The following is an 18387-nucleotide window of genomic DNA, read 5'->3' as shown; positions in this document are numbered from 1 at the left end:
GGCAGCATTTTTCCCCCCCTGTCTTTGGGCACAATTATTCTTCCCAGGCACATCCTTGTTGTCTTCCCTCTTCCAAAGGAGTGTCTATTGCCACTGACTTCAAAGGCCCTGACTGGGAGGCAACCGATATTATCGGTGAGATGAAAAATATCTTAAGAAAGAGAGATCATACTGTAGTCTAGCATTGGGCCAGAGAAATGTTTCAGCTCTCAAGCAGTGCTTACTGTTGCTGTTAAAGATGCAGGCTCTGTAAAGAACTCGGCTTTTCTGGGGGTAAGTAAAAAGTGATCTCCTGCCATCCTACTTTACTTGGTCAAGATTTCCAGGGGCTGGCTGGCTTTGACTTTTGAGCCTCAGCCAGAAGATAACAATCATGCTGGGGCTTGAAAAGTACAAGAATAAATTAATTTAGCTTAGTTAATACAAGATATGAATTCCTCCTCAGCCAGAAAGGTTTTTATTTTTCTTTAATTGATTGCACTATCATGGGCTAGTAGCAACAGCTATTTCCACAATCTGAAAGCTGAGTGTGTGCAGGTACCATGGATGAAGAAGAATGGCATTTGATGAGGGCATGGAAACAAAATGAGTCACAAAGCAAAAACAATCAGATGCTTTAGAAGAAAAAGATCACCTTTTCTTTATCCCGATAATCATGGAAGCTAGAAGCCAGTTATCATATAAAAATTGTCAGTCCCTGATCTTTTGTAACTTTCCACTGGGAAAGGAGACTTGTTGTTGTTGTTGTACCAAGAAGAAACCCAGGGTTGAAAGGAAAAGTTCACGGAGTCAGGTATTCCAAGGACATATATTGATCCTTGGGGGTCAGCACGGAAGCTACATTGAATCTGGCAGGCCTATGGATAAGCACTGTTTAATTCATCCCTGCTTCAGGGTACTGATGAGGGCGAAGCCAGCCAGGCAGGCAGCCCAATCACCAAGTGCAAAGTGAAAAGCTAGCAAACCCAGTTTAGCCTGTGTGAGCATTAATAAGTAGCTTGGCCTATTGGTTCTCTGAATTGATTGCATAGTTTGGGCAATTATAAGACAGAGCAAGGGAAGATGAATCTCCTCCTGAAGAATACACTTACAAAATGGGAAAATTTGGCAGGCTCCTTTTCTGGGTCAAATTCTTCTGTCTGACCTTTGCCTGAATCCGTCTAGTGAAGGGTATCAGGAAATTTTATTCCAGTGGTAGATGCACTGTAAAATTAAGTCATTATTAGCAAAGAAAAAATAAAAGGTGCTTCCTTTTCAGATGTTACTAACCCTCATCTTTAATAATACCACTGAATTTTTCCTTCCATTGCCAGTGATGTTTGTTTTCCACTTTACTAGGTTATTTCTTGAATTTTGTTTATGTGATTTTATATCATAAATATATCCTTTTGGAGGGGATTTGGCAGAGCTCCTCAGTCTACCACTGTGTATTATTATGACTCAAGAATTCTAATAGCATAACCTAGGTAACTGTGGGCTGAATTAATAGACTATTAAGAGGCAGAACGTTGGAATCTATGGAATCAATCCTTAGTGATCTGGAGCTAAAAGATACATCACCTTTTAAGGCATGAGATTAATAAGCTCATAGGCTTATAGGTTGAAACACGGAATGGGTCATAAAGTCTACTCCATCACCCTCATTTTGTTTATTTTTTTACATGAACTTGACAATCAACACTTGCAAACATTTTAATACACACAATTTTACTATATAACAATTACTATATATAAAACGTGAACTCTTTTAAAAAGAAATCTATTTATATATGTATATGTTATATATTTTATAATATATGCAAAATATTGCATACATATATTCAATCCTGCTTCTGCCCAGACCTCAGGCTAGGGGCAGAAATAACCCTGTGCTATGGAGTGACTGTTCAGATAAATTGACTTTTGATCGCCTGAGACATTACCGAGCATATTAGATTCCTCTAGTTATTGTAGAGATTTATTGGGGAGAAACTTCACTGTATGGACATTTGTAAAAGAGAAGGTCCAAGAAAAACAGAGACTTGAATAGTGGACCCTTAGAGTGGCAGTCATAATTAGGAGTCAGTTCCATCATGTTTCTTGACCTTCAGGGCTACAGGCTAGTATTCAATAATCTGTCTCAACCAGCTTCCTGGAGACCTTATATCTACATACATCACTAAAGTCTCTAAAATAAACTAAAATAAGTCCTTGGTGTAGATATGCATCATCATGCTCCACATTCTATAAGCCAAACAGGACTCAAATCTCCTTCCATGTATGCAGACACATTACAGGGCTGGACCTCCATAAAACTATATCTGATTTGGGCAGAAGAATGCACAAATATATAAGTACATACACACACCCACAATTATTTGTTATACAAATATATTTATATATGGGGTTACTGAGAACTGAATTTCTGAACATCCTCATTACTATTGAGGACACTGTCCTAGGCAAACAGAATTACATCTTTGATATCATCTTTGGCTCCTCATTTATCATTTATTCCACATGTGTATGTGTGTGTGTGTAGGTATGTATCTATATACATAAATGTAAATGTGTGAATATATAAGTATAGATATGTACATATATATCCACATATGCATATATATCATTTTTTCTTTCCTTTGTGCATTTTTAAAATATACTATTGGTGCTCTTACTTTAAAAAAAATTATTATCACTAACTACAGATTCATGTCCACACATACACGTGATTTACCTTCTCTTATAATAAATATATCTAGACAAACAAAACAAATGTAAGTGAAAATCTTGCACACTGGTATGGTCCTAACCCCCAGGATTCATGTGTGCTATGATTTAACGGATTCAGAGACTGGGCATTACTCCCCTTCTGAGCCTCTTTCTCTTTCAAAGAGTTAAGTTTCAAGGACCCTTTCCCCTCATTCCTTATTATCAGAGAATTCCCTGATTTCAATGATCTTCCTTACTTTGCAGGTGATAGAGCAGTCTTTGACTAGAATCATGGCAGCTCTTTGTCTATAACTCTATATAAAATTGAACCTTGAGTATCTACTGGGGAGCATAGATTGGAGCATATTTTACTGCATGGCTAAGCCACTAGCCTACTTGTGAAACTGGGAGGAGAAGAGTAGGATGGCCACCTATGCTGTTTCTCATTGGCATCTGTCCCACTATGGTTACCATCACTGTGTGGCAGTGTTGTTCTTCAGGGACACTCCTCCTTTCACCATATGACAAATCAACACTTTGACTATTCTTGAGCATGCATGTTACATTTGTGCCTCTTAGTTCATCATCTCTCTGCTAAGAGGTCAAAGATAAATATCATCAGTTCTTTGAAGTCATAATTGGTAATAAGTTCAAAGATATCTCAGGTCTTTCCCCTCAGATAGTTATTCTGGTCATAACATCAATTATTTTCCTCTTTCTGCTCATTTTATCCTGTATCAGTTCATACAATGCTCTCCATATTTCTCTAAATCCATCATATTTATCATTTTATAGCACAATAATATTATATTACCTTCATATGTCATATCTTCAGCCATTCCCAATGGTTAATTATTTTGTTTCCAGTTCTTTGCCACAATAAAAAGTACTGTTATAATTATTCTTATACATATAGGTCCTTTTCCTTCCTTAGAAGTATATGTCTAGCAGTATATTTCAGTTTACAAGTTTATATATATATATATATATATATGTGTGTGTGTGTGTATGTGTATATATATATATATATATATATATATATATATATATATGTCTAGGTATACACACATAATGACTTTGGAGGTAAATTTCCAAGTTGTTGGGGGATTTTTGTTTTCAGAAAATATGAACCAATTTATAGCTGTACCAATAATGCATTGGTATGTTTATCCTTTCTTAACCCCTACAACAATTGGCATTTTGCTTTTTTTGTGTGTCATCTTTACTAGTCTAATGACAGTAAGGTAGAATATCAAAGTTCTTTCAATTTGCATTCAATTTCTTTTATTATCAGTGATCTGAACCATTTTTAATATGATTGGTGTTACCTTGCATTTCCTCACTTGAGAACTATCTATTCATATCCTTAAACCATCTATATATTGGGCAATGGTTTTTATTCTCATTTATCTATATATTTTTAAACTTAGATTAGTATATTAGATATTTACAATGAAATGTTTTCCCAATTTTATCTGATCAAAGTTGTCTATTTTATTTTTTATAAACATCTCTATACTTTGATGAGGTACTAATTGTCTCCCTAGCCATTATTGTGAAAGGTATATCCTTCCATTTTCTTCTTTTTTGTTATTTAACATCATATCTAGGTCATGTATCCATTTAGCATTTATTAAGGAATTTGGTGTAAAACATTGGTCTAAACCTAATTTATATAATATGGCTTTCCAGTTTTTTCAGCAATATCATCAAGCAAGGCATCCTTACCCAGATCACTAGTACCCTCACATTTATCTGTCTTCATTTTATATATAAGGAAAACAGAAGTCCAGAGAACTTAAAAGATTTGACCAAAGTCATATAGAGAGCAACCGGGAGAGACCCAAATCTCCCCAATTCTGAACTTACTGATAACAACGGAAGGTGCTGTTCTAAGCACCCAGGCTTACAAAAATTGATGTCCTCGGCTCCTTCTCAATAACTCTGTCCATTGCCAAATATTGTTGCTTCTACTGTTGCTATATTGCTTGGGTCTATGTTTTCTCTCTACATACATGGCCAATATTGCTTCAGACCTTCCTTACCTCTTCCCTGTGCTATTGTAATAATCTTCTCATTTGTCTCACTGTTGGAAATCTCTCTTCCCATCCCAATCCATTTGCTACTTAGCTGCTGCCAAAATGATTCCTAAAGCATAAATGTGACCATGTCATCCCTCTCATTCAATAAGCCCCATTGTCCCCCTATTGCCTCCAAGTTCAAATACAAAGTCCTCTGGCACCTAAAGCCGTTCATAACTTAACTTCTTCCTACCCTTCTAGTATTCTTATTCCTTCTCCTCTCCATATAGTTGACCATCTAGTTACACAGGCCTACTTGCTGTTTCTCACAAGTAATACTTAATCTCCCACCTCCAATGCCTTTTATACAGGCTACCCCCATACCCAGCATGCTTTTCTTCTTCACCTCTGACTCTGAGTATCTTTGCTTCTTTCAAGAGTCAGCTTAAATCTCAATTTCCCTAGGCATTTTCTGGTGTACTCCTTCTCTACACACTGAAAGTCCTTTCCCCTCTGAGCTTATCTTCTGTCCTATATATATTTTATAGATATCTGAATTATTTACATGTTGTTTTCCTCCATTTGAATGTAAACTCCTTGAAGACAGAGACTATTTTTTTGTCTTTATTTGTATCCCTAAATTTAGCATAGTATTTAAAACACAGTAAGCACTTACTAAATGCTTTTAACTGAATGACTCCATATCTAGGGCATTTTTCTCTGCATCATAAATTAAAGGAATTTAAAATTTCTCTACATGGTTTGTTCTACATATGAATGGAAAATTCTATTCTCACAACTGGTGAGTTGTCTGTTACACAGAAATTCTGATCATAACTTTACATGTACATGGTGTTTGCATAATTTCTTGATTGAGCCAAGAGAGTAACAGGAAAGTGTTGGTACTAAGTTGAAACTAGGCAGATCCTTAAAAATTATTTCAAGTTATTAATTATTCTTTGCATAATCTCTATTTTAAATCATCTGGTTAAAAGAATTTCAATATTCAGCACTCTTTTACAGTTCTTGCCTTTTTAACCCTAATGGAAACTATGCTTTATTATTAAAAATTATAGGGGGCAAGTGTATGACTTGCTCATAGGCAAAGTTTTGAGCCCAGGTCTTATGACAAACAATTTAACTAATATTCTTTCTCCTGGACCTTGCTGCCCCTAAGTCTTGTCTTTCATGGTATTTAGAGCATTAAAAAAATCTTTTTTCTCCAAGAGATCTGAAAGAAGCAAAATCCTCATTGTCTAAGTATATCTGTGTCAACTATCTCTGGCAAGTGCCAGGACATGGGCCACTGCAGACCATCAATAGAATGCAAACAAACAACTTCCTTTGTCAGGAGAGGCTTTTGTTATCTCCAAGGCCAAGTTTCTGCCAGCTGTCACTGAATTATATGGTAATGATCTGTAAACACTGGGAAGGTGAGAGGTACAGACTGAAGAGACAAGGCAGATGTACAGGGAAGCATCACAAAAGAGTTTTAGGTCTCTGCTTGCCTTCCTGGGCTCACCCCTACCCCTAAATTCTTGGAATCACCACGGAGTTTGTTTGATAATATGATTCAAGTGTATCAGTCAAAATAATTGGCCCTCCACCACCGCCATCATTACTTTTGCCTACACAACCTCCTTGACACTCCCACCCACAAATCACAAATCTCCTGAGCCCATCTTGATTTGTTTCTTTCATGCTACTGCAGAGGATGGAAAGTCAGGGGAAATGATGCTGATGGCTCTTTCACACAGGCAGAAGAAGGTATACATAAAATGAAGACCAGTTAATGAGTATCCACACAGTACATATGAGAGACAGCTTGGCAGCTTCACAGGTCAGGGAGATTTCAGTTTGGATCTCTGTCAATGAGCCAACATTTTCTATGTACTAGGCACTGTATACCCACACTCTGGTTATACAGAGAAAGACAAAGATATGGTCCCTGCCATCAAGGCCCACACTCTAAAAGGGAGAGAAAACATGCAATTGACTATATATACTGTGTATGTGGAAAATAATCTCAGAAAGAAGGCACTAGCAGGGGGAGATTGGAAAAAAGTCTCCTGAAAATAAGAAGTGGGATTTGAACTATCTTAAAAGAAACCAGGAGGCAGAAATAAGAAAGGGGAACCTGATAGACTGGCACAATAGCCAGTAAAAATGCTGAGTTCAGTGTGTGAGGGGAAGCCAAAGGCCAGTGTTACAGGTTCACAGTTGATGTGAAGAGAAGTAAAAAGGAATAGGTTGAAAGGTAGGAAGAAATCAGGTTATGAGCAGTTTTAAGTGCCAAGCAGAGGAGTTTCTATTTGATTCTGTAAGTAATGGGGAGCCACTGGAGTTTAATGAGTAGGGAAGTAGCATTGTCAGACTTTTATTTTTTTTGGAAAACCATTTAAGCAGCAGAGTGGAGGATGCACTGAGATGGAGAGAGATGATACCAGAAGACCAATCAAAAAGCTTGTGGAATAGTACAGGCAAGAAATGATGAGGGCCTTCATCTGTCTGGTAGCTCTCTGATTGGAGAGAAAATGCAAAAAGAGAGACGCTGTGAAAATAGAAATGATAGAACTTGTCCAGAGACTAAGTATGTGGCCTGAACATGAGAGAGGAGTCATGGATGACTGACGTACAGTTCTGAGTGACTGGGAAGAGAGTGACGCTCTACACCTCAGTTTCCTCATCTGTAGAACAGTCATCATAATACTTTATTTACATTGCAGGGTTGTGAAGAAGTTTAAATGTGTGCAAACTGTGAGGTCTGCATACTGTCATTATTGTGAAAGTCAACAGCAGAAGTGATAGCCTCAACAAATATTATCGAATACTATTTATGGGATTCTGGGAGTTGAGTATTCCAAGGCTAAGTCTTTGACTTTGGGGAGTTTAGAATTAGGATGATAAATAATGCATTCAAAGAGAAATAACAAAACAAGAGAACTTGAGCTAAGTACCAAATGAGTGATACAAAAAATAAACAACACTTGAGCTCAGAAGATCTCTATGGTGATTGCAGAAGATGAGATGTAAGCTGTGCCTTGAAAGATGGTAGGGAAAAGGGCAATGAAGAAGGGCGTGGAGGTGGGAATGTTCACACTAGCTTTAGAAGAGAAGTAGAAGAGTTTGGATGAAACCATGCTGAAGAGCTCATATAGAGAAAGTGAGAGGGGAAACAAACTGGAATTGTAGGTTTGGGTCTAACTGGTAAATGGGGCTTGACTGCCATGCTAAGGAGTTTAGATTTTACTCTCTGGGCAATGGGAAGCATTAAAGGAATTTGAACATGAAAAGTCATGGAGATAGGACATGGAATATGGGAAACAAAGAGAAAGCCAGTTTGGATAGACTGAAAAATAGTGTCTGATGAGTTTGGAAAGTTATGTTGGGGTCATGTTGCCTAAGGTTTTGAAAGCTAAAAGAAGAGTTTATATTTTATGTTAAAAGTATTGGGAAGCCACTGGAGTTGGTTGAGTAGGGGAGTCACATGGTCAGACCTGCATTTAAGGAAAATTACTTTGGCAGCCGCATAAAAAGTGGCAAGAGACTTGAGGAAGAAGAGCCAATTAGAAAGCTGTTACAATAATATAGGTAAGAAGTGATGAAGCCCTGAACTCAGGTGGTGACTGTGTGAGTGAAGAGAAGCATTCAAATGGGAAAGGTAGAATAAGGTAAAGACAGAAATAGCAAAAATTTGGCAACTGCTCAAATACGTGGGGTGAGGAAGAGTGAGGAGTCCAGGATAATGCTGAGATTGTTAACCTGGGAGACTAGATGGATGGTGATACCTTCAACAGAATTAGGGAAATTTGAAAAATCAGAGCATTCAGGGGGAAAGCTAATGAGTTCAGTTCAAAGTTTTTTTTTAACTAAAAAGTCAATGGTGATATCATTATATAAAAGATAGAATTATCAAATTGCCTGAAAGCAACTATTTCTCTGAGAATAATTATATTGGTACACAAAAGTGCCAATATGGAGAATTTTTGACCCTTAAAAGATGCTTTCTTCATCAAAAGGCATCTATTAATAATCTTTTTCTCACCCATCAAATGAGCTGTGACTTCCTACAAATCATTTCCCTTCTCTAGGCCTCATTTTCCTCCCCTGTAGAATAGAGGTTGAAATAGATGGTATCTAAGGTCTGCTCCAGCTCTGACATTCTTTGATTCTCTGTTCTCTGCCTACATTTGAGTGGGGCTCAGCTGTTACCACCCTAGATTCTGTCAGTGATTTTGTTCCCCTGATACAAAACTCATATGGTTGGAAAATACTCAGTGTAGATGTACTGTGTTGAAAAGGTCAGCTTGGATGTGGAAGGCAATGTACATTCAGGGACTTTTCCATGTTATTACACTGAGCTCAAAGGTAATTACATTGAATTTGATTACAATCCTTCAAACTTCAGGCTGTACTGATTCCAGTAAATAGATTGTCACCCACGAGTTTTGAGGACAGTAGCTCCCATCCATTGGTGTGAATACAATTCAGACAGACCAGTTCCTATTTAATATTGCTCTTTCTTTCCCCGAATTGCTGACACATTATCTTATATCATAGGACAGGCAGTTTGTCCTCTACTGTCAAATAAACTTGATGTAATAATAGAAAATTCTGAAAAATTCAATCAAATATTACTGCTCCTCCAGGGAATTTTTAGGCTGATTCTCTTTGAAAAGAGGGGGAAAAGATAGATTTGGATCATGTACAAAGCTCTAACTGTGCCTAATACCTTGGGCTTCAGTTAGGTAGGATAGAAATAACTGGGTTTTCCTTTTGAAGTGGCTCAGAGGGATGGTGTCGACATGAATTGAGAAACTTTTTCAAGAAGTTAGTGTCACTGCAGGGCTGTGTGGACATGGAATCAAGGGTGTCTGAGTGGTAATTTATTCAAGGGTTCTATTCCTTTGATGTATGGACAGGGCGAGCCCTCCCCCCTCCAACCAAACATGATTATGAAGCCAAGTTGCCCACAACAATTAAAACAACTCAGTCCATCTTTGTCTAAAGAGCCTTCCTGATGACTATAGATCCTAAAGTAGAACAGTGATAAATTAACAAAGAGTAGATTTCTAACATAATTCAATTCAGAATATCCAGAAATAGTGGAACTCACATTGGCACTGAGTCAGAAGACTTGGGTTCAAATTTTTTCTCTCATGATCCTGAGCAAATCATTTTGTTTCCATAAGTCTCATTTTCCTCATCTCTTAAAGAATGAATGTCTTAGATGAACTGAAGTTCCTTTAAGCTCTAAATCTATTTATTATCCCATGATGCAATGTGGAATTAAAAAAAAAAGCCCTTACCATCTTCACTTGGAGATATTGATTCCAAGGCAAAAGAGCAGTCAGGGCTTGGCAATGGCAGTTAAGTGATTTGCTCAAGACCACATAGCTAAGAAGTATCTGAAGCCAAATTTGAACCCAGGCCCTCCCATCTCCAGGCCATTTCTCTATCCACTAAGTCACCTAGCTACCCCCTTCTGAAGTATTTATTGAATGAATATGTTTGTACTTGGGTTATTTGTCTTATTCTTCCCCCTCCCATTCTTGCCAACTAGAACATTTAAGTCCCTTAATGGCAAAGATCTTGTCTTGCTCATTTTTATATCCTCCTTGTATTTGGAATGGTGTCTTTCAGGGAGTAATAATAATCCTAATAATAATAATAATTTCTTATTATTTTAATTAATTAATAATTTCTCATGTTCATAGAACACTCAACAAGGAGACTCAGTGTAGTACATTAAAAGGAGGTCCAAAGTCAAAGTATTTGTGTTTAAATCCTGTCTGTACTACCTACTTCTTCAGTAGGTCCCTTAAGCAAATCCTTTTTGGACCTCAGTTTCCTCATCTGTAAAATCAGAGAGCTGGACTTGATGGTCTCTGAGGTCCTTCTAACTATAAATCTATGAAGGAAGTTCCTCCATAGTACAGAAGCTCCTTAAGGGCATCATAGGGTTTAGTTTCGATCTATATCTCCACCACCTGGTATGGTGCTTAGCATTGATTTACAACCAAAAATTTGGAACTCAAAGAGATTGTAGAGGTCTATATTAACCCCTTCATTTTACAGATGAGGAAACCAAAGCCCAGAGAGGATAAGGGATAGTTCAGTTTGACCCCAGGTAATTAATTTTAAAGGTGGGATATACATACAGGTTCCCTAACTTCAAATTCAGAGCTCTTTCTATTAAACCATTCAGTTTCTCAATCAATTAACATTTAGTAAGCATCTATTATGTGCCAGACATTGTTCAAAGCATTGGGGATACATAAAGAGGCAAAAGGATAGTTCCTGCCCTTGAGGAGCTTCCAATCTAATGGTGGAAAGAGCATGCAAAAAATAATAATAATAATAATATACCAAGCAAGCTATATACAGGATAGATAGAAAATAACTAAAGGAGAGAGGGCACTAACATTAAGAGGGAAGACTTCCTAGGCATTTAATAAGTGCTTCTTGAATTGAATTACAAGGCATTTTCATATCCAATAACAATATTGGATAATATAAGCATTATCAACCCCATTTTACAAAAGAGAAAACTGAGACCCAGAGTGGACCTATGACCAAGGCCACAATTATGCAAATAGTTAGTAGCAGAGTGATGAAGCAAATTTAGATCTTCTAATTACAGGTTTAGTATTTCCCTGGGCCATACTACCTGATATGGAATAAATGTGAATTAAAGTAAAAACTGAAGTCAATGGAATTAAAGTTGTAAGCCAGGTCAAAAAGTTTTTACTCCTTCCTTCCACATATTTGTAATGCCTTCTTATTATCTTTAAAATATGCCACAGTGGAACCCTGAATTAGAGTGTGCTACAATTCCCAAGGAGAGAGAGATCATGGGCCTAAGAGTCAGTTGGCATTGATCATGGCTACAACTGACATCTCCCATCTGCCAGATGATGGAGGCCTTCCTGCCAAAACATCACTCTCATCTATTTTCCCATTATTATGGTTTAGAAGTGGCAGCCAAACCCCATCCTGATTATCAATGTCTGTCTACTGAATTGCTCCAACATTGCTGAGTATGAGGAACAAAGAGGCTCCTGGGGAAGTGGCCATGCTTATCAACTGAGCAAAGTCTACCTGAAAAAAGTGAACAATTCCAAAGTCAAGAAATTTGGGGAATCTCCTACTGACATGTACCATGTACCACTTACACACAACATGAACTAAAGCAGAGAGATTTTATTGTTGTTATTCAGTCATTTTTCAGTTGTGTCCGACTCTTCATGGCCCCATTTGGGTTTTATTTCTGTTTTTTTGGTAAAGATATGGGAGTGGTTTGTCATTTTACAGCTCATTTTACAGATGAGGAAACTGAGGCAAAATCTGTGACACAGCTAATAAGTGTCTAAGGCTGGACTTTGAACTCAGGAAGATGAGTCTTCCTGACTTCAGCATGGACATTATCCACTGTACCACACTACAGCCCCCAAGCTAATAAATGTCTAAGTTTTAATATAAATCCAGGTCTTCCTGACTACAGGTCTAGCACTCTCTCCACTGTGCCCATGCCAGATGAGTAGGCACCGTGTGACTATCACCAAGCCCTGATTTCCTCTTGTTGTTCTTGCAAATACTGATGCATGAGACTGTCCAATTCCAAATCTCTGAGATTATTAATAGATGGGAACCTGGCAGAAAAGAAATTTTCTACCAAGGCCCATAACTTATGCCCCTGTGGTTTAGTAAATCCTTTCCCATAAAGGATTGTGTCTTGTGTCTGATGAGCCACCTCCATGGAACATGGGAAATAGTTTAAAAGAACATTAAACCCAAAGAAAGGACTATATGATCTGCTGCTCCATTTTAATAGAGGGAAATTATTATGAAATTCACTGTATAGCTTTAAAAAATGACCTGTATTTCTTATAAGAGAGATGTGAATTTCTTCTAAGATAGATTCCACATAAAATTGCAGTAATTCCAAGGGAAAGAGCTACCACCAAGAAAAGCTAGCTTGCAAATGTGCCATTTGGATTGTTTTACAGGGGAAATGTATCTTTCTAAGAATTCAGGTATGTTTAAGAAGAGTTAAATTCCTATATAAGTTCATGAAGAGTAAGACACAATTGAAAATAACTGAACAGTAGAGTATTATATAGCTCATACAAGGGCAAGGACTCGTTCTAAAATTTCTTTCGTATAAGGCATTCCCAGTAAGGAATTTCCTCTTCTCAATTCAGGTTTTGCAGCCTAGAGTCTAAGAGAGTTAGCCACCTAAAACAGAACACTGAAGAGGACTTGTGTTTAAATCCTGATTTTGTCACTTTGAAAAATTGCATGGCCTTGGGCAAGTCACCTGACATCTCTGGACTTCCATTTCCTCATTTGTTCAATGAGGGGTTTGATCTAGATGACCTATAAGGTCTACAAGGATGATATTAGAAATTGGGTCTTGTTATATTAGAAGTAGAAAAGCTGGCTTGAGAAAGAATTGGAGTTTGAAGCAGATCTAAGACAGAGTGTCAATTTCAAATGTTGACAGGTCCCTCCCCAGCTTTATATATCTGATCCTCTGAAAATATGAATTTCTAACAGAAAGAGACTTTTGATTATAGTTTATTAAGCCAAGTTTTGAAAACTATCCACAGATCAAATAAGATAACGTTTTTGATGCATTTAGCACAGTACCTGGCACATAATAGGCACTCTATAAATGTCCCCTGCTCTTTGCATGTGGCAATGCCCTGCACATTCTAAGTTTTCCTTTTGCCTTAACCCTAGTGAGCCCCAAGGAGCTGAATTCCAACCTATGGGGAAGGATTCACATGTCTCTGCTGAATTCAACCATGGTGCAGGTGGGAGGGCAAGGGGGAACAGTGTGTTCTACAAGAGCTCCAGGCTGCAAGGGACATCTGACCATATGTTCATCTTCTCCTTCCTGAGTCACTCCTGTCTCCCCCCACTCTCAGGTGGCTGATAAGTCAAGGTGCCAGCTCTCTCTGCAAAGCCAAGAAAATAAAAGCTGTAAATGTCAGCTTGCTCACAAATGAACACAGGCTGTTGCTTGCTTGGTGTTGGTTGAAATGTGAAGTGACAGCTCAGCCACATTCTTTTTCTATTTTCCCCCTTACTTGACTTTGACTATTTTTTTAACTGACTCATTGTTTTTTTTTATGTTCTGATACTCTGACCCTACCAGAAAGAATGAGAAAGGCTGCTATGGGACTGCAAGTGAAGAAGGTTTGACACCACCTTCTGTGGGAAGCCTTTTCCCAGTCCCTAGTGCTTTGCCCTCCAAGGCTTTATCTTCCATCTGTCCTTTGTGCCTATATGTGTATGTATATGTATGCATGTGTATAGACAGACAGACAGACATATAGATAGATAGATAGATAGATAGATAGATAGATAGATAGATAGATAGATAGATAGATAGATAGATAAAGGAGAGATAGAGAGAGAAAAAAGAGAGAGGGATATGCTTAAAAATTTCACAGGGAAGAGACCACTGAATAAAACATTTCTTTTGCTATCACCAGAGAACAACTAGAAATGACTTGAAGGGCTATACAGAGACCTAAAGTCAAAAATAGACCCTTCTTGTTGTTCTGCGTATTGTTCTATATGATGGACTCATTCTGCTTATTAGCCTTTCGTAGAAATCTGCAATGCAGCAAATAAATCAATTCCAGTTTAACCCATTATGAATTGAGATTATATAGTATATAATATTAAAACTTTTGTTGTTCTTGGGTAATTTTCAGTTGTGTTCTTTGTGACATCATTTGGGATCTTCTTGGCAAGATACTGAAGTAGTTTTTCTTTTCCTTCACCAGTTCATTCTACAGAGGAAACTGGGAAGCAGAGTTAAGTGACTTGCCCAGGGTCACACAGCTAGTAAGTATCTGAGGTCAGATTTGAATTTAGAAAGATGAGTCTTCAAGGCTGCTCGCCTGGCACTCTTACCAATGTGCCACCTAGCTGCACAAAAGCTAAAGTAAAAGCTGGAAGGAACCAAGTAAAGGCAGAAATAGATAAGAGGAAACATGGGAATGTGATGTTAGAAAGGTAATCTAGAAGCCCTGGAGTCAAATTCCACTTCTACCTGTGAGACCCTGGACAAGACACTTAACTGCTTTTGATCTTAGCTCCTTATTGATGAGGGAGTTGGACTAGGGAGTCTTTTAGAGCCCTTCCAGTTCTAAATCTATGATCCTATAATCCTAGGACAACTACAGTGGATCGTAGGAGAGCCAATGACTCCAGGCAAAGTTTGATTTTTGCCCCAACTGTAGCAATATTTGACATACAAAACCAAGACAAAGATACTCAGGACTCATGAACATTTTTACTCCAAAGTACAATTGCATGTGCACACACACAAAGCCATATCCCTTGGAAATTTCATGCCAATTCATACCACCTCTCCTTTCCACCAATACTGTCTGTTTCAAAAGGAGTATTACTGAGTCAATTTGAGAGGGATGAAAAGATCAGCTCCCAATTTTAGGAATAAAATGAAGCATCAGTAAGAAAAGAAAAGGAAAAATTAAATCATAAAAGATGCTGACATGAAACCCACCTGCAAACAATGCTCGAGTAAATGAGGTATAGCTGGCAACAGAGTAGGAAAAGGGAAGGTTAGAGCTTAAAGTGTTCAGTATCCAAATAGAGATTGACCACTAAAACAAAATGTGAAGATGTGCTTGGTGCTCTGATTTTGGGACTCTCCTCAAGACTTATCCCCCATTCCATCCCACCCAACACACACACACACACACACACACACACACACACACACACACACACATCCAACCAGGAGTACTTTCTGTTGCCGTTACGGCATTTCAGTTGTGTCTAATTCTTCATGATCCCATTTTAGGTTTTCCTAAAAAAATACTGGAGTAATTTGCCATTTCATTCTCCAATTCACTTTAGAGATGAGGAAACTGAGGCAAACAAGGTTAGGTGACTTGCCCAGGGTCACAAAGCTAGTAAGTATCTAAGGCTAGGTTTGCACTCAGGTCTTCTTGACTCCATGCCCAGCACTCTGTTCACAGTCCTGTGCCCTTTCTCACCTCTATGACTATTCCCTATGCCTTCATAATGTTCTTTTTCCATCTCTGATTATTAAAATTCTACGCTTTTTTCAAACCCCAACTTAAATGATACCTCTCCCATGAAACTTCCTCTGACCACCCCCTCACACAAGCTGGAAATGTCATCTCTTCTCATCATATTCCTCTACTATATTGTACTCATCTCTGTCTATACCTTATGACTCCTACTAGACCACTTGAGGGCAGGGATCATGCCTTCATCTTTTTTGGCTCCCTTGCACCTTGTATATACTGAGTACCTTTTATATAATAAAGATTTGTTGAGTGAATAAATCCTTTACTAGGGGAAAGTCTACCCAGTCTTGCTCTGCTTACTAGAACTCTCCTCATATTAGATATCATGGCACCAGGCTTCAATTCCCAAGCTTGTTTGCATCCAGGTACTTGTGGGCTTGCCTGCAACTTCAAGGTATTTGAATAAGCACTTCTATCACAAGATAAGGAAAAGTGGGGGAGATTTTTCTTTGTGAAATATTTATTGGAACATCTCCTACTGTGAAGTGGGAGCCACAGATGCTTAAGGAAACAGTGCAAGAAACCCTGTCTGGCTTAATGTTAACTTGAGTAAATACCTGCTGGGCTTCTGCAGAATAACTGCTCAGAGGTTTCTCAGAACAGAATTTGTCCACATCTAGGAGCTACATCTGGGCCACCAGGAACATTCCCCTTGGATTTATTTAAAACCCTTTGTTATTCAGACATTAAAAGACTTAGAAACTGGGTGCCAAAACCAGCTGCTATATAGCCTGAATCTCTCATCACTTGTGTTAATTGAGCTACTAAAAGATTTTACTTGAAAGTTTTGAGTCAAGAAAACTTCTAGAAGCCTCTAGTAAGTTGTCTAGAAATATAGTGTGGGTCTGTGCAATTCCCCCCAAATTTAAAAGATTCCAATTGCCAATAATCCTGATGATGCTACTTTCTATTTTATGAGTTTGGGCAACTTACTTCTCCTTTCTGGACCTCAGTTTCATCTGCTGAGAATAAAATTGGACAGGCTAATCTCTTAAGTATCTTTCTCTTTATGAATTCCCTGAACCTATGAACTGATCTAGGTTACTGATAGAAAATAATAATACCACCAACATGATATGTAGAACAACTGACAGAAGACATGGCATTTTTCAAGAAGGCAGTTTAAGCCTATGATTATTCTACCTAATCTCAAATCCAGTATCATCTTTTTCTAAGTAGAGCTAAGTATAGGTTCAAAATTAAAGACCGAGTAGAATCAAAATATCTTATTAATTGTTAGTGACATAAAGGGATGGCATCAAGCTATGTGATTCCATCAAAAACCTATTTGACAATTTTTCATCTCAAAATCTCTAATAATATGAGAAAATGTCATTTAGATTTGATAGCAGTAAAATTCTTAATGTACTTAATGGAAAGATAGAGATTGAATTCTTCGAACTTAAATCTGGAGGACAAATTGAAGTAGTGAATAAAAACAATAGCTGTAAATACAATACTTTGGTTTCATATACGCAAGACACATTGAAGCTTTGAAGGAGAAATATATTGAGATTTAGTAGCATCTTGAAACCAAAGGTCACTGGAAAGAATGCATTTCAAGCAATTAACACCTTCACTATACCAGTTTTAATGTATGCTTTTGAAACTGCAAAATAAAACAGAACAGATTTGGAAAGTATCCTAATAAAACCCACTTAATATTAATGACCAATGGACCTTCGGCACCCTAAGGCAGCTATTGAAAGTTTAACACTTCCCAGCCAAATAGGAGGAAAAAGATTTATTGGGACTCTTAAAGTGTTTGATAAAGAGACTACAAACAAACTACTTCACTAAACAGTACTCAAAGTTGGTAATTGGTACATACCTTTGGATTTGTCAAATATGACTGAAAATGACTTAGCTCTAGGCAAAGATCCAAGCTAAGGTTCAAAAATGATCTCAAAAGATTCTAATTGGGAGACATTAGCAAAAACACAGTCAACAATATGCCCACAAAATTGAGCAAATGATAGTCATATAGAGTTGTTTATGGAAATGGAGGGATATGTATATATCATCATCATCATCATTTAGGACCAGGTCACAGCCAGCATAAATTACAAAAGGATTATCTTTAAAGAGCCCTGACTTAATAAGCAATGCATATTATTCAAGGGAATGGGAGGAGCTGGATAATACATCCCTATAGGTTGCAAAAATTTAGCACCTATCAAATGCCTGGCAAGACATGTCCTAGTGGTTAGAGTTATATATCAGAAGATTATCTTTCATAAGATAACAGATGACAAAATTATGTACCCCAATATAAGTACATATAATATAGACCTCAATGTATCCTTGAGAACTTAACCAATACACTATACTTACAATGGAGTATTGTCACAGACCAAAATGTTGCCATAAGAGCCCAGTCATAATAATGATTCATAAAAAATTATCAATAATATTTTAATAGATGTTCATATGTCGTAATCTCCTAGCTACATGGAACATAATATTTTCTAAAGCTGGACTCGTAAAATCAAATTAAATTAATCAATTAATATCTTGTGGTAACAAATTGAGGTATATGTCATCCAGTTATACCAAGGATGCTTTCAGTGGACTTATAA

General features: G+C 37.5%; 1 protein-coding gene across 2 annotated transcripts in view; it reads left to right on the top strand.

Moving 5' to 3' along the window:
* ATP10B (ATPase phospholipid transporting 10B (putative)) overlaps positions 1 to 18387 on the top strand; it is a 334196-nt gene that overhangs the window by 58632 nt on the left and 257177 nt on the right. Inside the window, exon 2 of one of the 2 annotated variants that reach the window (XM_056811542.1) lies at positions 13455 to 13528. The exons of the other annotated variant lie outside the window; for it this stretch is intronic. The gene's annotated coding sequence lies outside the window, so the exon portion shown is untranslated. The remainder of the gene's footprint in view (positions 1 to 13454; positions 13529 to 18387) is intronic. 2 annotated transcript variants of the gene reach the window in all.

This window comes from Monodelphis domestica, chromosome 1 (assembly GCF_027887165.1).
Source record: "Monodelphis domestica isolate mMonDom1 chromosome 1, mMonDom1.pri, whole genome shotgun sequence".
Lineage (NCBI taxonomy): Eukaryota > Metazoa > Chordata > Mammalia > Didelphimorphia > Didelphidae > Monodelphis > Monodelphis domestica.
Note: the sequence above shows the minus strand (reverse complement) of the source record. Positions and strands in the feature narration are given on the sequence as shown.